The sequence below is a fragment of the Condylura cristata genome, unplaced genomic scaffold (genome assembly GCF_000260355.1).
Source record: "Condylura cristata isolate star-nosed mole 26May11 unplaced genomic scaffold, ConCri1.0 scaffold00015, whole genome shotgun sequence".
Lineage (NCBI taxonomy): Eukaryota > Metazoa > Chordata > Mammalia > Eulipotyphla > Talpidae > Condylura > Condylura cristata.
In genome coordinates, this window is record NW_004567116.1 from 31,289,317 (window position 1) to 31,312,797 (window position 23,481).

General features: G+C 48.6%; 1 protein-coding gene across 1 annotated transcript in view; it reads right to left on the minus strand.

Annotated features, from left to right (window-relative positions):
* Window positions 1-23,481, minus strand: part of MICAL2 (microtubule associated monooxygenase, calponin and LIM domain containing 2) — a 129,286-nt gene that overhangs the window by 94,368 nt on the left and 11,437 nt on the right. The window contains 1 exon segment of the mRNA XM_012725457.1: window positions 9,007-9,077. The gene's annotated coding sequence lies outside the window, so the exon portion shown is untranslated.

The following is a 23,481-nucleotide window of genomic DNA, read 5'->3' on the forward strand; positions in this document are numbered from 1 at the left end:
CCAACCCAGTTCTACAGCAGATTTACCAGAAACTGTCCAAAAATATAACTTCTGGCCGATGCCCAAATAGGATCTCTGCAGCCTGAAGTCCAAGAAAAAGTGTGTTTAACTCCCCAGGAATTCTGTGGATTAGCCAGGTTTGGGAATCACTAACCACATTCACACATTTATTCATTCCACTTCCTGAGACCCTCCAGAGTAGCCAGTACCTGGCTAGGCTTTGTGGGTGCCCACTGAACAAGCTCTTCTCCCCAGTTTCCAAGAGATACTGCCTGGTGAAAAGGGATGGAGGGAGACAAACAGTTCACAGGCACAGGTCAGGCCATTTGGCACTTTGTTTGCACCAACATGTTTTCTGTGCATTAACCTTGTCTGGACAATACAGTTGAACCCTGAACAACGTGGGTCCACTTACACATGGATTCCACAGCCACACACTCTATCAGCATTGTCCCATGTTGGCTGACAGAATTCTTGAATATAGAACCCATGTTGACAGACTAAGTGGGCTGACTAAGAAGTCCTACTCTGACATGAAGCACAGTGGGTGGGGAAGGGATGAGAGTGAGTGTCCTAACCCTGAGTTGTACAAGGTCCAACTATATGTCAAGAACAGGCTAATGCCTTTGTTTCCTGTTTCCCTGAGTACTTAGTGCAGTCTGAGGATACAGTTGGCTTTCAACCAATACTGAGGACTCAAGTCATTCAACTTCTTGTACTATGCCCCTTTTGGATGCAGTCACTCACTAACAAGTTGCTGATTTTCATATTTACCTATGCCTGCTCCGAGTAGGCAGGTAGGTTATGATGGTTGAATGAACATCTACAAATAAAAAACCTGTTTCAGGAGGGATGGAACAGCTTAGACTGTACCACCTTCAGAGTTCACTTAAAAGACTTCCATAATTTTTTTTTCATTTGAATTACAGACCTTCAATTTCAGGATTAATTTCCTGATATGATATGTAATTACACAGGCTTTGCTATTAATGTTCTTAGCATTATAAATACCTCCCTGGATCTCAGCAGTTCCTTGGCCCATGGTAGGGGAGAGGGAGACACTTATTCAATCCTTCCATTATGGCCCCCACCCAGAAGAAGTCCTGCTAGCCACACCCCTCACCCCAATCTCCACGTAAAGCTCTGTAACTACATGCAGCCTTTATGAGCAGGTGTGTATACCTGCATGGGTAGGTGAGCCCTACCTGAGTCAGATAAGCCTAATGGGCTGATTAAAGTGTGCTGGCATGTCACCACACTTGGGAAGCAGGGAACTGTGATTCATGTACAAGCCCCTATGTTCAGAGAAGCAGCGTGACAAAGCAAGGACCCCCTTCAGGGGCACTAGGGGAAACGTGTGCAAGCATGGGACATTCAGCCAAGTGGGGGTGAGCTGGGCAAGCTGGGATAGCAGGCAGATGGATTCCCAGAGTGGTCTGTTGTTACTGTTGTTTGCTGGTATGTTTATTTTAAGCCCAGAAAACAGGACTTATCATCTTGAGGAGGAGTATTTCTGGAAGTGGATCAAAGACCATCTGGCCCTCCCCCACCCCCAGGCTCCAGTCTGGGACCTGCAAGGGGGTTAACTCCCTTTGCACTGAGGATCAAAGGATCATTCCTGAAGTGCACGCCAGATCCTGGACAGCACACAGGCAATTCAGTCTGAGACCGGTCACTTCTTTTTGCTTCTGCTAGAAAGTGAGAGGGTTTGCTTGCTGCTGAGTGATCTGTTCATTCTTTCACCCATAGACACTGATTACCAGGTAGTGGGCAATGTGCTAAATGACCATAGCTTAGCAGTTCTCAGAAGCAACCTCAGGGGAGCAAGCACGCCAGACACTGGCAGGTTGAGACCACTCAGAAAAAGGTCTTCCCTTCACCAAGGGGGTCTCTGCTCATGCCAAACACAGTCAACAGGATGCTGTCCAGATGTCTGAGCATAAGTGAGAGAGTGAAGGAGTTTGGGTCACTTCCATATTGTGAAGGAAGTCAGAGAGATATTTTCCCCAAGGCTCTTTAAAACCATTAAGATCCCAGACTGTAAATATAGAACGGTCCCTCTAATGTGACAGAGGAGAACCAGTGCCTAATAGACTCAGCTGCTAAGTAGACTTTGCAGCAGATCATTGGCTTCACAGGTTGGACTTTACCTTCCAGTACTAGGAACCATGTATTGAGGTTGAAAGTCCTGTAACATGTGCCTACTGGTACCAGCCACGGGGTGGCACCGAGGGTAAAATGGCGGCAGTAAAAGGCTGGACAAGACTTCAGCACCACCAATTGCCATGTCCATTCCCCATCAGTGAGTCAAGCCCCTCTGACAGCAGACCAGGGAGAGGACTGGAAAAGGCATGACAGGGCTGGTGGATTTCCTGTAGAGGTGAGGGAGATGGTCTCCCGACATTCCAACATAACAAATTCATATTTGCTGAATAAAATGCTGACCTCTTTTCTTGGTGTTTGGACTTATGCCCTGGAAACATACTAAATTAAGCAGCAACTGTCCACAAAGAATTTTCTCTGTCCTCACAAATGAGTGAAACCCAGGGGCTACCAAAGAGATAGGAGAACGAGAGCCACAGGCTCCGTGTCCCCTCTGCCAAGAGCCGCCCAAAACTCCGTCTCCCATGTTGACTCCCTGGGGCAGACCTCAGTAAAAAGTTCATTAAAGAGGGAGAGATAAGAGTTCCTGGTGGGCTCTCATTCATCCATACTCTTCCCAGTGTTAAGAGCTGATATGTTGAAAGATTCTGGCTCACCCTCATGGCAAATAACCTACTTCCTGGATACTCTGGCCTTATAAATATTATCCTCAAAAACAGTGACTTATTTTTGTTGGTCTTTATTTTTAAGCAGCCTTCTCACCCCACACCCCCATCTCCTACAGAATTATTGTGTGGCCATGTCTGGAATGCAAAACAGTCCCTGGAGAGATAGTCTGCCCATGAACTCACAAGGGCATTTGCTATCAGCTTATTTGGCCAGAAGAATCTGAGACATTCTAAACATGAGCTGTCAGCAAGGCTGGTCCCACCCCGAAGCCTTAGCCCATCAATAAACACCTCCACTGTTGCATGAGACACAGCACACAGAAGATGGACACACACTGCCTGGAAACAAGCCCCATGCATGCCCGTTCCGATGGCGAAAGCAACCACAGATCCCGAGGAACTTATACCTGGGGAATCTGCTGTTCCTCCTTGGGGTTGCTTTCAATGACTCTCACGTAATTAGCAAGTGTTATACAATGCCTCAGCAGTCTGGTTCAAAACCCTCCTCCCCTCAACCCCCCTTATCTCTCAGCTGAATGTTTGCTTCTCTACCCTCATCTAAGAAGAAAACGTGCACAGAATGCCTCCTTACTTCCAGATACCTTCACCTGATGAACCCTCTGCCTCCTTCTCTTCCTGGCACCCTCCTACCCATCCTCCAACACCCAAGTCCCCCAGCACCTCCTTGTGCAGTGATTACTGTGTGGTGCTCGCTCCTGAGTGCTCCCAGAGCAAGTGGTTGTCTCTATGACAATGCTGAGACTGTGGCTGTGACTGTAGACAGACCACCCATGAGCTCTTAGGAGAGGCAGCAGGGCTTCCTCTCCATTGCATCCCCTCAGTCAAGCCCAGGGCCTGGCACTTGGAAGCCTCATATTCAATGCTTGGTGCTTCAATCAGTGCCCTGCCCACTTAGCCCCAAGTCCCTTCTTGGTGCCAAGCAGTCAAGTGACATGTGGCATGAAAAAAATCTCTGGTGTCAGACATCCTATATCTGAGCCTTGTGGGATGTGCACTAGATATTTAACCTACCTTGCCTTAGTTTTCTTCTCCCGGCAACAATAGCCATGTCCAGTATTCAGAAGGTTACATGAAGGGGAAATGAAATTTTATATATATATGTATGCATGTATATATGTATACACACACACACATATATATATATGCCAGCCCCATTGAAAGCTCAAGGTACATTTCTCTGAGCTTAGGAGGAAATGCTGAGTCAGATGGAGTCCCTAAAGAAACAAATGAGTGAATGACTTCACTTCCGGATGATGTGTCATCAACCCAGCCATGGGTGGCTAGCCTCTATGCCAACGTGCCCTCTCTGAGAGTCAGGGCAGTGTGGACAGCACTCCACTCATGCTCTCAGCTTGGGGTTCTCAGACCTGCTTAGCCACAAAGGTGATTTGTATCTCACAAAGGTGATTTGTATCTGAATGACAAATCCACAAACTGCTACAACTACTGAGTCTGGGCAACCATCTCCTTCACTTCCTGTCTTAATCTTTCACCCCAAGACACACAATAAACAGAATAATGCTGACTTAACAGCATTAAGTTGCCAAGAGCAAGTCAAACAGCCTGCACCAGGGCCGTAGCCTCGACCTCTCCATGTTACGCCACATTTTATTAGGTCTCAATAAACAACGAGGTGGAAGCAGTACAGTGCTCTACAGTACAGCACACCGGAAACAATCAAGCTCAGGTTCAAAGAGAGAAGGAGGAAGCGTGGTGGCTGGGCCTATGTCAGGCAGAAGTGTGGTGGTGGGGAAAGAGACACTTCATATGACCCTCACGATGACCGGGGACAGGAGACCTGGCTTCTCTCTCAGTTCTTGCACCAGTTTGCTTTTATGGGTCTGGCTAAGACATGTCTCTGGGCCTCAATATCTTTACCCATAAAGTAGGAGAATTGGATTAGATGATCTGTGAGCTCTTACAGCTTTAACATTCTACAGCCCCTTCCCCTTTATTGTCTGAGTATCTCTTAGCTCCCACTGGGCAGCCTTCTGCCAGCACTGTGTCTATTACTGCTCCAGACTGTCTGGGTTTCCTGCCCATAAAGCATGGCCAGGAAAGAGGGGGATAATTTTGAGGTCCTTCTCTTAAGAACAAATCTCCCCTCTGGTCCCCTCTAGTCAAGCTACTCAACAGAGCCCAGGCTCCTTGGGTCCTCAAGAGCTTGGCTGTTACAACAAACCCTAATCATTCTTTCCATTCAAGGATGTTCCCCCACTCCTATCCTATACCGATATGCTCAACTAGGCCCCTGATGTTCTTTCAGCACATCAGACTTTTTCCCAGGATGCTGGCCAGGAGACAAGGGCAGCAACAGGCACTTCTTATCTGCATGCTGGCCTGCCTCAGGGTGGGGCAGGGGAGAAGAGGCAAAACAACAAAGCTCAGAGAGAAGTGCCTATACCAGCAACTCCAGCCATGTGAGGAGTCCGTTACTTGGAGAAAATGGTGCTTATCTGAGGACGTAGAGGGCACTGAGAGTCACTGAGAAGTCTAGGAGGCTCCTTCAAGTTGCTCCCAGTCCTCTTTGTCTCCCTTATTTCCTTTTTTAAAAAATTATTGTACTTACTTATGTATACAAGAACTGGGGTATAGGCCAGAGGTGCAGGGGGTTGAGAGGATTCAGCAGAGACAGAGTGGGGAGTAGAACAGGCAGATCGACCAAAATACACCGCTGAGGGGAGCAGCAGGCGAGACAGGAGAGGTCCACCACGCCATGTGTGTCAGTTCCCTGGCCAGGGATTGAACTCATGCCACTGTGGCTAGTGATTGCTGGGTAGTGCTGAGACTTTAACCCCTGTTCCATCAGGGAGGCCCCCCCTTATTTCCTTAATAAGACAATGGAGGACAGGTGGGGCTGTGGGGTTGGCATAAGCCTGAACGGATAAGCAATGATCAACTGCCCTAGAGCGTGAGTCTTTGGGCTCAGTCTACTCTTTTTCCACTCCACTCTATTAATCTCAAGTCTAATTAGGTTGCTCTAATGAGGTCATCTGGATCCCCTGAAGACTCTAAGCAACATGACCCACGTGTCACTTAAGGAACAAGCGGACCCAGCAGATATTTTGATAACTGCCTCCCTGATCCCATTCCTTCCCAACCTGACATGGTCAACTTATTCTTTCCCCAGTCATTGCCATGAAACCTTGGAGAGCTCAGAGGTCAGTGAGAAGGGAGAGCTGAGCCTTCCTATCCCCACAGAACCCCATGAATGCCCTTCCTCGGACCAGAGGTGATGGGAACAGCGCAGGAGGAGACCCAATACTACGCTGGAAGCTGTCCTGGTTCCTCCAAAAGTCCTCTGTGCAGGCCAGCAGGTGGGCCATCTGAAGATGTCTGATAACAACAGGCCCCACCTCTGCCGGGGACCTTTCAGAGATCAGTGTTTGACAGAGCAGCTCATCATCAGGAAAAGGAAGCACTGAGTAAAAAATTCAAGGAATTAATTATTCAGTGTGCATGACCCAGTTCCGGGAGGTGAGGCTGGGTGAGAAGAGAATGCACTAGTTCCTTATCGTAGCAAGAAATTCAAATACCTCACAGAGTAGTGTTCCTTTAGCTGCCAAACAGCAAGCCATTTATGGTTAAGAGTGCCCCCCCCAAAAAAAATAAATTAATTAAAAGAAGAAGAAAACAGTAAGAAATAGCCAAAGTTCACTCACTCAACAAATATTTATTGAGCTCCTCTAAGTCCCAGGTCCTCCGGAGATTTATAGATGGTTGGAGTTTAGTAGGGTAGAAAGATAATGGAATTTATAAACAGGAGGCTTGGATGTGCCCCAGCCTGGCCCTCGGGCAGCTCCGTTTGCCTACGCAGGTCAAATTTCTGACCTGCGAAATGGGAGAAAATCTACCTGCCTTCTGAAGATGGCGTGACCTTTATAAACCTTAGGTGCACTGTAAACTTAAGGTGTGAACAGTAGATATAGCACTTTCCCTTCTCTAGAGAAGTGTATAGCCTGGCCATGTTTTGGATCATAATCCAAGGTACCTCTTTAGCAAACATCACAGTCTAGGTAATGTGGGTAGATTGGAGGTCTTAACCTGTCAGTGGAGTTGAGCCTGCAGGTGTCCCGTCTCCCAGTCTATGTGCCCAAGAAGTTGCAAGAAGGGCTATAATAAAAATGGCAAAAGGAGCCAGCACTCAAGCTTCAACTGACTGAAGACCCAGGATGGGAAAAAAACAACTAAAATATCAACCTGAAAGAAAACAAAACATGCACTCACCTGAGTACAAGGGGAAAGAGTCAGTCATGTATGCACACTTCCCTCCCCCACACATTTCAGACAAGGACAAAATTTGCTGCCCAGTGCCCAAGCCTCCTCTGCGGATGTCCCCCAGGAAGGGAGTGGGGCCCTCAGGCCAGAGCATACTACAGTCAGCACAACTGGAGTAGCTTTCCCTGGGTTCAGTCAACCCTTCATCCTGTTCATGAATCTCAACATGGACTCCTCACCCCAGTGGTCTTTGGAGTCCACCAGGCCAGGCTCCGAACACCAACTGACCTGCCTGCTGTAACTCCACCTGGGGCTGCACCCAGCTCCAGCCTCTTGGGTTAGGGCCTGATATTCTCCTCATCATCTACTCACCCACCCACCCCCTGCAGCTCACACCTTCAGGCAAGCTCCTGGAGGCAGGACCAGGTTTCCTCATCTTTATCTTCCCTCTAACTTGGAACACTGTGTAAACTCCTCATGCTCCCGTGAATGCTGGCTGCATGCAGGAGGGAGGCAGAGGAAGCGTGGTAACAAATCCAGGCTGGAAACCCAGGGCCTGTGCTCCAGTTCTCTGCTTGGCAACCTTGAGAAAGTATCTTTAGTTCAGGTCTCAGTTTCCCTATCTGGTAATGAGGGCTTTGCTCACGAAATAACCGCTCCAGTTCTCTCTAATTATAAAATCTGGCATTACAGAAACCATACCAGACTGGGCCCCAGGAGACATGGGTCCTGGTCCTGACGAGCCTCCAGCCTGGGGCAAGATGGCCAACAGCTATAAAAGCAACGAGGATGTCCTGCTTTCCCTCCCAAGGAACACCAACCCCAACGCGGCTCTGCCCCACCCCTCCCCAAAACCCATGCCCACCCTCTGAGACACTGTGATAGAGGTACATGCGCCATATATTCCTGAAGAAACTTCAGGGTTTGAACTACTGAGTCAACAAATAGCAGCTGACTCCCATCATGTACCCCGAACTGAGCCACAGGATGGCACTGCAAGGCTCAGACAAGAAGATGGAGCTCAGTTCCTGCCAGAGAAGTTCCCACAGCTGGTGGGTGAGGCAGACAAAGGAACAGACTTGAGGACATCACAGCTAGTGATGTCCCTGAGTTGTGAACAGAGCACTGCGGCCATGTGGAGGACAAGGAGGCACTAACTTTGCCTGGCAAGTTCTCAAGGGGACCAGCATATCTGGATATGCAGCTCTGGCCCAGGAGTGTGGGACTAGAGCCAGGGCAGAGAGGAAAGCAGAAAAGGGGCTGGCAAGTAGGGCTTGGAGCCCGCAGAGCCAACAGTGATGGGCGGGAGGAAGGTCTCTGTGAACAGGTGGGGGGGGGAGGGCAAGGAGAGCAGTGGCTCTTAGGACAGTTCATGAGGGCAGCTGCCCAAGACCAAACCATCCTCGCCTCTGCCTACCCCAAGCCTTCCAGACCCTCAGCCTCCGTGGACCTGCTGAACCTACAGGAAGAGGTAAACAGGGCTGTCCTCCTCAGGACCAATGCAAGCAGGTGAAGATGCTGCAGCCACAATGTCAGGTCTACAGCACTGTGAGTCACTCCCTGCAGAAGCTGCCCAACCAGATCCTTGCCTTGGCACAGGGTCTGGGTGGCAGCAGAGCCAGGGCCAGAGTCAGGACAGCTGAGCTGCGGGCCTGGCTTACAGCAAGAAGGAGCAGAGATCCCACACGTCCACCCAGACATCCCAAAGCTACACAGGCCTTTTGTGTCCCCAACCATCTTGCAGTCTCCAAGCCTGTCTCCCTCCCATGCTGGGAGGGCTGTGCCACCTTGGAGCATAGAGGCAAAGATGGAGGGCTGAAGGAGGGCCATGAAGACCACCTGCCATTGTTTCTTAAAATGGGGTCCTATTCATCTGGGTGCCAACAGGCCTACACTTGACAAAGCCTAAAGCCAGCAGCCCACGCCCACCCCCACTCCCACCCCACCCTAAGTGATTCAGTGGTAGAAAAGTGATCCACCACTGGGACTTACTCACTTGATTCTTAGGCATCACAACGACCACAGTCACCTCCTTCCAGGATGAGCCACACACAGGTCGCCATGTTCCTTTAAAAACAAGAAATTAATGTCAGTTGCCTTATCTCACATTCCAGCCTCACTTCTTCCCTAGCCCAAAAGCCCCCCAGGCCTCTGCACTTTGCCCAACAAGAGGAAAGGACGGAGTATTTCCCTGTGCACTCCAAGTTTCACATGTGAAGAAAGAAGCAGGGAGACGGTTACATGCATTCAGTTTTCTGCCACAGCCTGGCATCCTGGGCGCTGATCATGGCTCTACACAAAGGTTACTGAGAAAATAAGGTGGGTCTGGAGAAGAATGTTTTATTAGTTGCTTTAGTAAAAACAGAAACGGCAACATTTCTAAGCTTAAGACATGATCCAAGTAACTCAAGTTGATATACAATTTGGTAAGTAACCAATGGAAAGCTTGTCATATTTCCTAAGGTGAGAAGGTCCAAAATGCTAACAAAACTAAGAAGCTATAAAAATGGACCATGCAGTCATGGCTGAGCTTCCTAAATTATTGTTTTGGCTTCCAATAACCACCCAAATGATCTGGCTGCATCTAACAACTGGAGCAGAAAAGGCCCTACACCTGTTTAGAAAATGGAGCTAGAATCACAAGAGATTTGTAAGGATTTACTTTACATTTCAAAAGAAATTTTCAAACGTCCAAGGGGTAACCTCGAGGAGACAAAGACCAAAACAGACGTGAAACTGGAGCTCTACGAGAGGCTATGCCATAGCCTAGAATGTACGCGCACATTGCTCAACAGGGCACAGGCTACGTGCCCGTGCAAACTAGCTCACGTGTCCTCTCAAGCACACAAAGACCTGCCTTCAGAGCGGGGGGGTTGGGGCTCACTGTTCACAAGTCTCAGACAATTCACACGAGGGAAGCTGTTGTTTACTGAGCCAGGCCATGCCTGGAACAGCACTGTTAGAAGCTGGACATGCTGTGTCTCAGTGGGGCTGCACAGACTGGAACACAGAAGGAAAGCCCTGGCCCCAGCAAGGCAGGATTTACATCCTATCACACTGGGCGAGAGTCCCCCGCACAGCAGCAATGGGCCCGCACACCCTGCAAGCAGCCTGGCAAGCTCTGAGGGCAGCCACCTGGGCAGAAGCTGCCACCATCCTCGTCATCATCCTCATTATCAAGCCACACCCCTCTGGCCCGTGGCAGCTGACAAACAGGCTGGCCCGCCTGGGTCACATTCTAACAGCCTGAGTTGTAGGTTCTGTGTTGCTGCCTTGAGCCAAAAGTCAGAGAAGCTGAAACCTCCAACTCTCTGCTCCCTGATGCTCAAGAAAAGCTTCTGGCTGTAGTGTTTAGGGAAGCTGGACATTGGGGTGCAGCCCTAGACCTCCGGAAGTTCTCTGGATCTCACAGATCAAAAGCCCCCACCTATCCTGAGACACTGCTGAGGCTAGCAGCAGGAAAACAGAGGCAGCAGGTTCTCAGGTTCTGCTTGGGTAGTCTTCACGGTGGGGGGAGGTGGGTGTTTCTGGACCAGACTACAAAGGCCAACAATTGGGCTGATCCCCACACAAGCCTGCACACCCTGATCCACCACTCTGAGGGCAACATGCACCCTCTCGGTCAGCCCAACAGCCAAGCACACTTCCAGCTTCCTTTAACTCCACTAAACGAGAAGGTCTTCAGGCCCTTGAAAGGTCCCAGGTTCCTTATCTGTAAAATGAGGATCTTGATCTTATTGGTGATTTCTTCACCAAGGGCCTTCCACTTGCCCTCTTACGTGGGCCCTGACTTTTAGACACACCTACAAAGCTGGCCTGCAGCTAAGAGACAAAAGGGAATTAACCCACTTGTTGGCACGGTGGTAGGTGGTTAGTATGCAGTGGCACTGACCCTCCTAGCAACCCCATGAGGCAAACAGTGAAGTCTGTCCCAAAGGGGAAACTGAGGCACAGCACAGCAGGTGCCTCCCCCGGAGACTGGGTCAGCACTGACTGCAGCAGGCTGGGACTCACGTGAGACCACACTGTCTGCGCCCATGACCATGCTGGGTCCCCAGCACAATGTTTCCTTCATTTACCCAGTCGGAATGAAGACACAGCATCCTCTCTAGGACATGCCCTCCTGCCAGTCCCACCCAAAGCAGCACGCTGATTAGGCCTGATTAGGGAGGCTCAGGAAAAGTTTCTAGTGAGCATCACTGATCTAATAGATCCAAGGGACACAAAAGGGGGGCCTCTCCCTCTGTCTCCCTCAAAGTAGCTCCACAGAGGCAGGGTCTTCACTGAAGGACCTGGGCACTTGGAACCAGACCTGCCACCCACGGGGTGCTCCACCAATATCTGCTGAGTGGAGGCCTGAAGAGCATGCACGCACTGGAGGCTGTTCAAGAACCCTCTGGTGCAAGTTAGTGTGAGACACCCCAAGTCCACCAAAGAAGCCCAAAGCCAGTCCAAGCTGCATGTGCCAAACAGGTATCCACACCCAGCCTCCTCTCCTGGGAGGCGGGAGGCATTCTCTCAGACAGAGGACGAAGGCTGGAAGCTGAAGCAGGTCTCTCTACTTCCCTGGCAGAATGGTCAGGATGCCAGGTCCCGGAATCAGGCAAAGCTGGGTTCCTATCTCAGTTCTGTCACTTAAATTTAGTCTGGCAGTCCCAGGCAAGTCACAGACTCTCCTCACCTTTTTTCTCTAAAAATGGGGATAATATGAGTACCCCACAGGGCTGTTCTGCAGATGAAATGAGGCAGCACTTTGAAGGACTCAGAGCTAGCGTGGGGGTACAGAATAAGGCGTGGAGACAGCATCTGCTGCTGTCCTCTGCAGGGACTAACAACACACCTGGAATCCCCTGCTTGGGTTCCTTGCCAGCTCTTTACCAGCTAGAGATGTGACCTTGGGCAGAGGGCTCAGCCTCTCAGTGTATGCTTCTTTTTGTGTAAAATAGGATTGACCTTGAAGATGAAAGAAGTTATACAGGTAAAGAACTGATAAGAATGCCTGGCACAAAATAAGCACTCAATAAAATAAGTGCAAATTATTAAGTATCAGTATTACTAGTATAGTGTTCTTTTTATTCCTAGAACAGATTCTACTGTCTCCCATGACCCACTGCATAGGACATGCATGGGCTCAAGATAGCTCTATCAGGGGGTCTTTTCTCCACGGCCACATTCTTAGGTATAAAGGATCTGCACATGCTCTAATTGGGTTGCATTCCATCTGAAATATCCAAGGGAAGGCTCAGTCCTCAGGTGGAGACCAGTGTGGAATCATCTGGAAGCTGCCGGATGTCATCAGCACTGAGCAAGGAATGCTGGCCTGGGACTGTTAAAGGCCACCTGCCCTCTTGGAACTGGATTCTGCAGCACTACCGTCAGTCTTTCAGCCCTCCCTAGAGCCTTCCAAGGAGTCCCATTTTGCTTAAGCTCATTCCAGTTGGGTTTCTGCCATTTGAAACCAAGAGTCCTGACTGGTGACAGCATTCAACAATCAGCTGCTTTATCGTCACTAAATCCTGCCTAGGGAGAAATTGAGACTTCAGTGAGACCTGGGCAGCCAGCAAAAAGCAAACACATGCACAGGGCAGCTCTACAAACAGAAGTGAGAGGAAGCCGTGGCAAGCCCCTGGGCCTAGGACCTCCCTGGGAGAGGAAGATACTGGAATCATAGAGTAAACGGCCCAGTCCTGCAGTCCCTGGCTGGGAGCCCAGCCTCAGGCTTGGGTCCTCTTCAATGTGTGCATTAGGGGAGAAGAAGAAAAAGGAGACAGGGACTGAATTTTACTGACTTCTCAGTGGTGCAGGGAAAATCTAGACAGCAGCTTAAAATAACCTGTATAGAGAAGGAAGGAGGGTGGATAACAGAAGAGAAATGACCTTATTGTCCTGAGCGATGGCTCAGACTCTCACAAGTATGATCTTACCTAGCCTTAAACTCAAACGAGGAGCTGAATGGTCAACCAACCCATTTTCCAGCTGACAAGACTGAGGCTCAGAGATATCAATAACAAATTCTCCAAGGTCACACTACTAGTGCCTGACATCTGGCCTACCCATTGAAGTACCTTGTTTGCACTGTGATGCCAGAGCCCCAGGTTCCTCCTCGCATGGGCACATCTGTGGCGATTCACACCTGAGCTCAGTTTGCCCAAGAGCATTGAGAGAAGCCGCTGCCCCCTTACCTACAATGGGCTCTGCACCCCTATTCAGAGACAGCTTCCCAGAGGAAGAGCTGCTGAGGGCACAGGCAGGAAGGGCCAGGCAGCGTCTCGGAAACCCACAATGAATCCTTGGGCAAGTTTCTTCCTCGGACATGAGCAATCTCCAATGTGCTTATTAGCAAGATGGCATTTATCTGTGGGGATTTTTTAAAGATTTATTTATTTATGCATACAGAACTGGGTACAGGCCAGAGGTGCAGGGTCAGTGAGAGGATTCACCAGAGACAGAATGGGGAGCAAAACAGGCCAACTGACAAAGTATACTGCTGAAGGGAGCAGTGGGCAGGTCAGAAGAGGTCTGCTGTGCCATGTGGTCACCTCCCGGGTGGGGATTGAACTCATGCTGAAGTGGCTTTAGTTTCCTCGTGCTGTGCTTTAATCCACTGTGCCAACAGGGAGGGCCCATGAATATACAGAGGATTTAACCAGGATAGGCCTGCCAGAATCCCATGGAGACTTTTTGGTTGGTCTTTTTTGTTTCCCTTCAAACATCTTTCTGAAGAAATTCTGACTTAACAGGAGCAATTACAGTGCCCAACAGAGTACTATGCTAAAACAATGTCTCATTTTCTCACAACTTTCTGGGCCAGCATCCAAAGGCATCTATTCCTCTATCTCTAGGCCTTCTAATAGCAACCTCTTAGTTCCCTCCAGGAAAAGAAGCTCTTCCTTCAGATGTACTTTCAAGGGTTTGTGGAGCTAAGGAAATAAATCTCTAACCTAGGAGCAAAAAACAAAGAATGCAAACACACTGGCCAACCCCCTCTCCTGAAGCTTTGAAGATTGCTTAAACACACAGAAGCACACAGTAATCTCCTGGACCCAACATTAGGTCTGCACAGACATGAACTAGTCAGGGGGTGAGTTCTATTCGGAGACAAACATCAACTGGTAGAAAAGACACCTCATCTGGAGAAGGAAGCAGCAGCTTCCAAATTTGCTGGCAAATCAGCATGGTTTGCATGATCTGACATGATGTGAAAAATCACCCTGACTGACCACAGCATCAAGGAGACAATGTCACAGTTCTTCATAGATGTAGTTCTATGAAATTAGACCACTGTTGTATAATGTATACTAAAATCAAAATGGATAAAAGACTTAAAATCATAAGAAGTTCTTTGGCATCAGTCTTAACGGATTTGCCTCCAACAGCAAGAAAAGCAAAAGAGAATATAAGCAAATGGGACTACATCCAACTAAAAAGGTTCTTCACAGGGGAGGAAGCCATAGTTAAAATGAAAAGGCAGCCTATGAATGGGAGAAGACATTTGCAAACTGTACCAAAGGGTTAATATGCAAAGTATTTAAGCAACTCAAACCACTCATCAACAAAACCCATAAAACCCAATATAAAAATGGGCAGAGAATCAAAAACATGTCACCAAAGATGACATACAGATGAGCAACATATATAAAAAAGATGCTTATCATTAGGGAAGTATAAATCAACACCATAATGATATTTCACTTCACATCAGTTAGAATGGTGATAATCAAAAAGTCAAGAAATAATAATTGTTGGGGAAAAAGAAACCCCATTCATTGTTGGTGGAAATGTAAGCTGGTACAGTCACACAGAAGATAGTATGGAAGGCCCTCAAAAAATTAAAAATAGGATTACTATGTTATTCAGTAATCCCACATCTGAGTACTTAGTCGAAGACTACGAAAACACTAGCTTGAAAAGATTATCTGCACCCCTGTGTTCACAACATTGCCATTCACAATATCTGAGATAAACAAACAATACAAATGTCAAGGATGGAAGAACAGATAAAGAAGATGTGCTATAGACACATGTGCTGGAATACTACCCAGCCTTCAAAAAGATGAAATCTTGCCTTTTGCCGCACCATAGGTAGGCCTTAAAGGGATTATGCTAAGTGAAACAAATCAGAAGAAAAATGACAAATACTACATAATTTCACTCATTCATGGAAAATAAACACAACCTTCAGAACGTGACCACAGAATGGTGGTTATCAGAGGGGAAGGAGAAAAGAACTGGGTAGAAAGGGCCAACAGGTTGATAATGTGAGAGTTGAGGAAACGTAACCTTGGAACCTATATTGTGTTGTAAGTTAATATTACCCTAGTTAAAAGAAGAAGAGCAGTCCCTGGCGGGGCCCACGCTGCCCTGCAGATGTAGGGAAGCTGTTCCATGGGGCCCTGCCCATCACAATGGTACACACTGCCCAGGCATTCCCACTGGTCCACAGCTTTCCTCTTTGTTTCCTAACAGCCAGGCCATGGCTGTTCCAGTCGTGAGGGGTTATCCAGGCAGGTATTTCCCTTACTTTTCTTTTTTCTTTTCATAGCTTTATGCTGTGCTATTTAAAAAATAACTTAATCAGTTAGAAGGAACTGGCTGATTTCCCCTCAAGGTCTGATTGGGTTCACTCTTCCCTGGCTGGAGCAATGAGGTGCCAGGCTTCTGGGCACTGTCTGGTGTTGGAGTGGAGGGCAGTGTGCTGGCAGGGATCCCAGATGGGCCAGCACAGCTCGAAATCTAAATCCCTACCTCCACAACCTGGGTCCCTTCAGCCAGACAGGAAGGAGCACTCAATAAGCACCTACCGAGAGCCCTGGCCAGAACTGTGAAGAAAGCCAAAAGGCAGAGCGACAGGTGTCTGAACTCAGGAAGCAGAGGCAGCAGAGGGAAGGACACAGTCTCAGGACAGCCAGCACAGGGCTTGAGCGCCAACCTCCTGCACATGCACTGAGACCTTGGGCAAGTCATTTTGATGCTGGGGTTCATTTGCTTCCTTTGGAACATTCATAGAAGAGAGAAAACAAAATTGCCTCTACCTTTCAGAGCAACGAAGGAGATTAAATGCATGAATATACATACATCAGAGTAATTAGGGCTTCCACACTGGCCGTATACTACACATCAGGAACTGTGCACTAAGTATTTTGCACCAGATTCTTACAACTCCCCTGTGAAGTGAGCGCCATATCCTCGAGTTCTGATGAGGAAACAGAGACGCCAAGTCAGCCAAGCCCACGCCCAAAGTCACACAGCTTGTCGGCGTCATACACCCAGGCCAGATCATCTCCACAGCCCGAGTCTCTGCTATGCCGCCTGCTGCATGCTAAGTGCTTCAAACACATTACATAACATGCAAATGTGGCTGGGGGCTGCTGGCTCTCCACTGCTGCCACTGGAGTGGCATATGGAGAAAGAGGGGGAGTTTTGGCTGAGAGTTTAGCAAGCCTCTCTGACGCAGGCAGGGCTGAGTCTCAGCCCGGAGGGTAACAATGGAGAAGGAAAATGCTGCAGGCTAGAAATACCACAGCAAAGAGCTGGAGGCGGCTGGGACGGCCAGATTATGGGCACCGAGTGGCAGCAGACACTGGCTAGGCTGGATAAGAGAGGAAGAGGGGCTGAAGGAGGGGCGAGCTGCCTGAACCACTGTCCTGGGAGCCATTCTAGCTGGGATCTTTCTCACCCATGCCCCAGAGATGCGCCTGTGTCTGCTCCTTCAGTCACACAACAATCACGGAAGGAAGCAAGAACCACAACAAGGAAAACCCAGTAAGCCTTTATCCCCACAGCAGGCACAGCTGAACAGTTCTGCCAGCCCCCAAGCCCACACTGCTATTCTGAACACCCCAGGTCCAGAGTGCACCCCAAGTACCTCCACACAGGGCCCTGAATGCTACCACGTGCACATAAATACCACCACCTCCATCCTGGCATCCACAGCTCCTGGGCACAGGCCCAGGCTGTGGGACATGAGCTCCCTGTGGCAGGGTCCCTGTCCCACCAGACTTTATATTCCTCACACCTGGAAGGACTGTAAGGCGCTTTCTCAGTAGCTTCCTGCTGAGCTGAACTAAATAGAGAATTCCTCCACTTAAGGGGCCACTCTACAGTTTGATATCTCCACCTTAGACGGAAGGATCACCTGTCTGCTCTCCTAGAAAGGAAATGCTCCTCTCCCAAAAGTCTCTGCATCCCCCTTCACGTCCCCCCGCCTCCCTGGCCCAAGTAAGTCCTCTGCATCCAGACCTGGTGCCCCTCTCCTGAGTGAAGCTGGGGATGCCAGCCCCCTCCACTTCCACTAGGGTTCCCTGTGTTCTGGCATTGCTCCAAAGGTCTTCCCAAGTCTCTAGCCCCAACTCAGCCGAGGGCATAAGCCCAGCCCATGCCTTGAATCCATGGAGAAAGGAACACAGGAATGGCGAGGATTTAAGCAACTCTAATGAACTCAGTTCACGCCCATCATCATGTGCTTTTGGGGGGAAGGAAGAGGACCTGGTGGAGGGAGGAAGATAAAAGCAGAACTGTGAGATGGCCTGTGGGTCACATGATCTCCTCCCCATCCTCTTCAGGAAGTGAGCAAAGGCGAAGTGAGAGGCTTGGGAGAATAAGAAGGGAGAGGATGGAAAACCTGAACCTGTAGACCAGGGCTTCCCAGGATGGGCAGGGGGTGTCTCTCTTCCACCCACAGGCAGTTCCTGGCTCCTGACCCAGCAGCGTCCTGCCCAACACTGCCCGGGTCTGTCTGGAAAGCTGGCCATACCGCTTACTTCCTCAGACCCCACATGGACACTTACTCTAAAGGAGACTAAAGTAAGATCCTCTTTGTCAGTGGCATTTACATGACAGTGCACTCACAGGGTAGTTGGTCTTGATTATACATGGTAGTTCAACATTGGAGGGAAAGTATCCTTGACTCCTGGCTCTACCACACCCTGGCGGTTTTGTCCTTGGGCTAATCTTAGCCTCTCGGGGCCTCAGCTTCCGATTCTGTAAAATGTGGTTAGAAATGCTTTCCATGGGCAGGTGTTACAAAGATGAGCTAATATGCCTAGTGCAGGCCATGCTTAGCAGAGACTCGATAAATAATGGTTGCATTGGAAGACTTTATAAGGCTTTTCCCCTGGAAAGTCATTTTCTTCCCAATGATGTTTGGGATAACAGTAGTGCTTTGAACTGATAGTCATCTGCCAGCCAGCTAAATTCATGACACAAATTGACTATATAGTCCTTAAAAGGTCACCATTTCTTCACTAGATTTAGCTTTAGGATGACATAAAGGATAGCTTTAGGATATCTAAATATCCAACACATTCATTTTACTCGCATCCCCACAGAGAGGAGAGAGATATTCTGGTGGTCTGGTGTTTGTTAGAGCCTTACGCTATGACAGATATCATTTCCATAGTCTGCATTCAGTAACCTATTTTATCCTCTCAAAAACACGCCTGTAAGTTAAGTACTATTTTGTCTCCATTTTATAGATGGGGGAGCTTGAGACAAACAAGGCGAGTAACTTGCCCAAAGTCACTTAAAGAGAATTCGAACCTACAGCCCACACCATACTATCTGAAAATCATGGGCCATGAGGGAAGAATGCCCACTTACCCCCAAGTCCCAAACTCTAGGAGCTTCAGTATATTGCCTGTCAGTCAGTCCCCTTCCAACTGGGTTCTGCCGTCATTCCCAATTTCCTAGCACCTGTCCTCACCCTCACCCCAGTCTCCCTGCTCCTGCTCCCCAGCTCTACCCCACCATGCCTAGGCAGCAGGGTCAAATTAGTGAGCATTTTTTAGATCCTGGTCATTTGCTCCTGGAATCCTAGCCTCCCACTCAGCCTCTCTACCTCAGACCCCTCCACCCCACCCTCTACAAAGCCACCAGGGATACCTTCCCTTGCATGGCACTCCCCTGCTCGAGAACATTCAAGGACCCCCTGCCGCCTGATACTAAAGACCCCAACAGGTGAGAGGATGAACTGGGGGCTCCAGCTTCTGGCACAGTCTTACCTCCTTCCTGGTGGCCACAGACCTCTCACTAGCTGACTTACAAGTTTAATGACAGAGTAAATGAGGCCTTTCCTTAGCACACTAGTTAATGCCATAGTCCCCACCCCCAGGACACCCACCTTCTTCCCTGCTCTGGTGTTCCCACTCACCTCTCATGACTTGGTCACCCTCTATGTAACTGACTTGTCTCCCTCTGAGAAAATAAGCTCCACATGACAGAGATTTTACCCTATTTTGTACCTCACCCCTTTGTAACCATAGCATTCAGAGTAAGAACTCCTAGCTATCTGCTAAATGAGTAAGTAGACATTTTAAATATCCAGGAAGAAATCCAAATGGAACAATGGGCTAGGGATGGCTAGCATGCTCCCAGCTTTCCTTAGGCTCCTGAGAACATTTCCCAAAGACAGGCTAATGTACCTAGATTAAAATATCTGGAAATCAAACCATTCTTGCCCACCCAACCTAGCATGTACAAGGTGCCTTATGAGATCCTAGGCTTTCATCCTCCCATCCTGTTCTGAACTGAACTTACATAACCAAAATCTTTGTCTTATCTAAGGCCCTGTGCATCTTCCCAGCCCCAGCCTCATCTCCCTCTACCTACCTTCAAAGCAGGCCGTTTCCCATTCTTCCAGGTCTTGATACCCATTAAAGGTGCTCTCTCTTTCCTCTTACTTATCAGTCTGAACTTCACTTACCACTCAATGTTCAGATCAAATGTACTGCCACCTCCACCTCTTCCTCCAGGAAGCTTTCCAGGCCCTCTCCAGCCACGGGGAAATTAATCATGATCTACCTTGTGACTTACCTTTTATGACTGAGCTGAACTGTTACCGTAATCTCCTATTACTTAATTTCTTTTTTTACATAAGCATGTCTAATTTTCTTTGTAAACACTCCAGGACAAACTGAGTTTCAGCTATACTGTCATCCTCATGACACAGGGCCTGAACCATACAGTAGGTGCTTAATAAAAAGCTTCTCAATTAACTACCCAAGGTAAACAAGTCACCTTGCAAATCAGGTCACTTCCTCAATTATTGGCACCTGTACTGGCTTTTCCTAACACACTGAATTTTTTCTTCAGGCCTGCTCTGACCTTGGTTATCTACAAACCTAGTTGTAGGCTTGTGTTTTCAAAGGGCGTTAAACCCATTCTAATCGGACTCCCCTGCGCTGAGCAGACAGGTGTGACTGGAAAAGAAATGATGTGTAACCTCTGGCTGGTCTGAAAAAGGAAAGTGTATGGTTCTTCCCGGCCAGCCCAGGCATTCAGGGTTTCAATTTCCTCAAATACAGGAGTTCAGCAGAGAAGAAAGGCCATAGCGTAAGTGCTTCACCACAGAAAACCAACACTCAAGTGGAGGCCCAGGTGTGTCTGCTGAGCACCGACTCAAGTCAAAAGTAAAGTGAGGTTACAGCAAAGGCCGCAAATGGCAAGTTACTTCTGAACTCAGGAGAGCTGAGAGACAGGGAAGCAGCGGAGGCTGTTCACTGGCGACCCTATGTGCGGGGGGGCAGGGAGCATGGGCAGGTTACCCTGCAAGTAAGTGGGCTATGACTCGTCTGGACCACATCAAGAATGGAGGCCCACGTGGCAGGAGGAGGCAGAGTCTGGCTCATCCTGGCGAATCATCATCTTTCTACAGTTTCCCAACCAGTAGCTCCACATTGACCAAACTTAAAAAAAAAATTGAATTAGAAAAGTATTCACTGACTGTAAAATCCAAAACACAGAATTCTAGAGGAAAGGTATCCCTTCTGCATCTGGCCCCCTCAGCCCATTCTGAGCCAGGTAAACACTATTATTAGAGCCTCTTGCCTCCTGATGACGTTTATGTACATATATGCTGATAGATATAGCTGACAACAGACTGTCTGGCCTGGGCCCTTCCCTGAGTCTGGCTTTCATCTTGTGGATGAAATAGGAATGGACTTAGAATAGGGCATAGAGACTAGAGTTCTTCCATAGACCTAGGGATGTGAGTCTATGTGAGCAGTCCACACAGAAAAGAGGAGGAGCTATCTTGGAGAAGGTGTGTGAAGAGAGAACTGAAGTGCGAAGCTAAAGTCACTGAGAAGACTCCTGGGTATGATCAATCCTGATACTGGCAGCCAGATCAGGGCTCTGGGAGTAAGCGGGGACCCGCCCGCATGAGAGTGCTAGAGCCCCATGTGCGCAAGGCTGTCCTTTCATCTTCCAGGAGACAGAGGAAGCACCCCAGAAACAGAAACACGACTAGCCATTTCTATGACAATGGTTGACTGTGTTAGTGACCAGGAGGGCACAGAAGTGCTGAGAGAACACAATCATTTCCTCTTAGATGTATAAGAGACTGAGAAGGTGCCTGGCACTTGAAAACAGACTGCAAATGGTCAGAAGATTAGCAAGGCTCTAGGCCTGAGACTGAGGAAGTACATGATTCGGACGCTGCCATGCAATCTAGCTCTGCAATTGAGGGGGGGAGTAGGCAGGAGGAGGGAGGAGCTGGGAGACAGGGGGTCTTTCAGGAAGTTGGCAGACCGCCATCTTGATTGAGGGCTGAGCTCTGGGGCAAACTGACTAGATTCTGATTCCCACCTCCCTACCATACCTACCGAGCTCTTGAGGAAGTTCATTAGGCCGCCAGTGCCTCCATTTCCTCATTGGTAAGTAGAAACCTACCTCTTGGAGTTGGTGCAATAATGAAGTGGTTAAAGGGGCCTCCCCGGTGGACAGGGGTTAAAGTCTCAGCACCATCAAGTTATCTCCAGCCACTGTGGTGTGAGTTCAGTTCTGGCAGGGAGCTAACCCACATGGCATGGCAAACTCCTCCTCTTTCACCCACTGCTCCCCTCAGTAATGTACTTCAGTAGATCCCCCTGTTCTGCTGCCCACTCTGGTGAATCCTCTCAACTCTCACACCTCTGGCCTGTACCCCAGTTCTTACATGCATAAATAATTAAGTGGCTAATATTCACAAAGTCCATACACCAGAGCTTGGCTCTCAGTAACTGGGTGTTACAAAATACAAGCCATGCGGTTGCACAGGAAACCCCTGACAAAGCCGGTTGTGAGAAAGCCCACTTCTCATCATTAGGACTGCACAAGAAAGAAACCCCTGAGACAGGCCTGCTGCAGTGTGTCAACTAGAGGAGGCAGCCCCCAGAGAACTGAGGCTGCTCAACCTATAAAGGAGCCCCAGGATGTAGGCCCTCAGCTCCTAGTCAAAATATGGTGGCCCCAGGGAAAAGAACTATCTTTATACTGACAAGTAAAGATCCAACATGAGAAGAGAAAGGGAATGGAAATGGGAAGGAGCTTGATTCAAAAAAAAGAATATTTAGCTATTTTCTATGACTTCAAGTTCCTTGTTGCAAAGTGTTACACTCCAGAACATCTGGCAGATGAGCGCTGGGCGAGAGGTATACTGCAGCTCATGTGGCAGCCTGGGGACCCCTGAAAGCAGCCCCAGAACCCGCAGGACTGAGAACATGTGATGTCAAGGAGTGTTAGCATCTTGCTTTGATAGGGCGCTTGATGGAAGAGGGAGACTCGCAGCTGACTTGGCACATCCACATTTGAGAAGGCATCTGGTCAAAGGAGCAGAAGGAGAGAGACTTAGGCAAGGGGCAGCTGGAAGGACGGTTCCCCAAAGTAAAGATCTGATGTCACTGCAAGGGAGATCCCATCAGCATGCTAAGAGCCCTCTCCTGATAGGATTTTATCAATCATTTGGATGGTGCTAGGAAAGGCATTCCTGAATAAGATCTGGAACAAGCCCACAGAACAGGGTTGCACTGAATCTCACTAAAGTTGACCTTGAACACCAACGGTTATTCTGAATAGGATGGGAACAAAATTAGAGAGTCTGGATTTAAATTCTAAAGTCACATATGTTTACGACAGAGAAGAGGTTTAACACCACCACATGTTAAAAAGATCTGGTCAGCAATAATGTCAGTGAGTCAACAGTGTGGAGTCACTGCCAGAAAAACTGATGCAATCACAGGCTGCATGAAGAGGAGCAGGGCGGCCAGAATGAGGGAGGCGATGGCTCCTTCCTCTGTTGTGGTCACACGGAGGGGATGAAAGCCATATATGGTCTGAGCGCTGCCCTTGCTGTATTCAACAGCTATGCACAAACAGGAGTTTGCTCCGAGGAGAGCGAACAGAGATTCAGGAGAAAAAGGAGGGCTGTCTTTAAATGTCACATTTCACTAGTTAGAAGATGCATGATATTTTCAGTAGAATATGTCTGAAAAAAACGAACTGTATCTTCTAATCCCTGAACATCTAACAACCTCTCGGCCAGGCAGCAGCTGTGGCATAGCTGTTTCTGCACTAGGGAAACGTGACTCTTCTCCCTGTGGTGTATGCAAAAAACCATAACCCTTACATTTCAGGAGCCAAAACATTTAAGGGCCCTGGAAAGAAGGAATTTGAGTCCTGCTGTTGTGTAAAAACCTACCACTCATTCCCTGCTAAA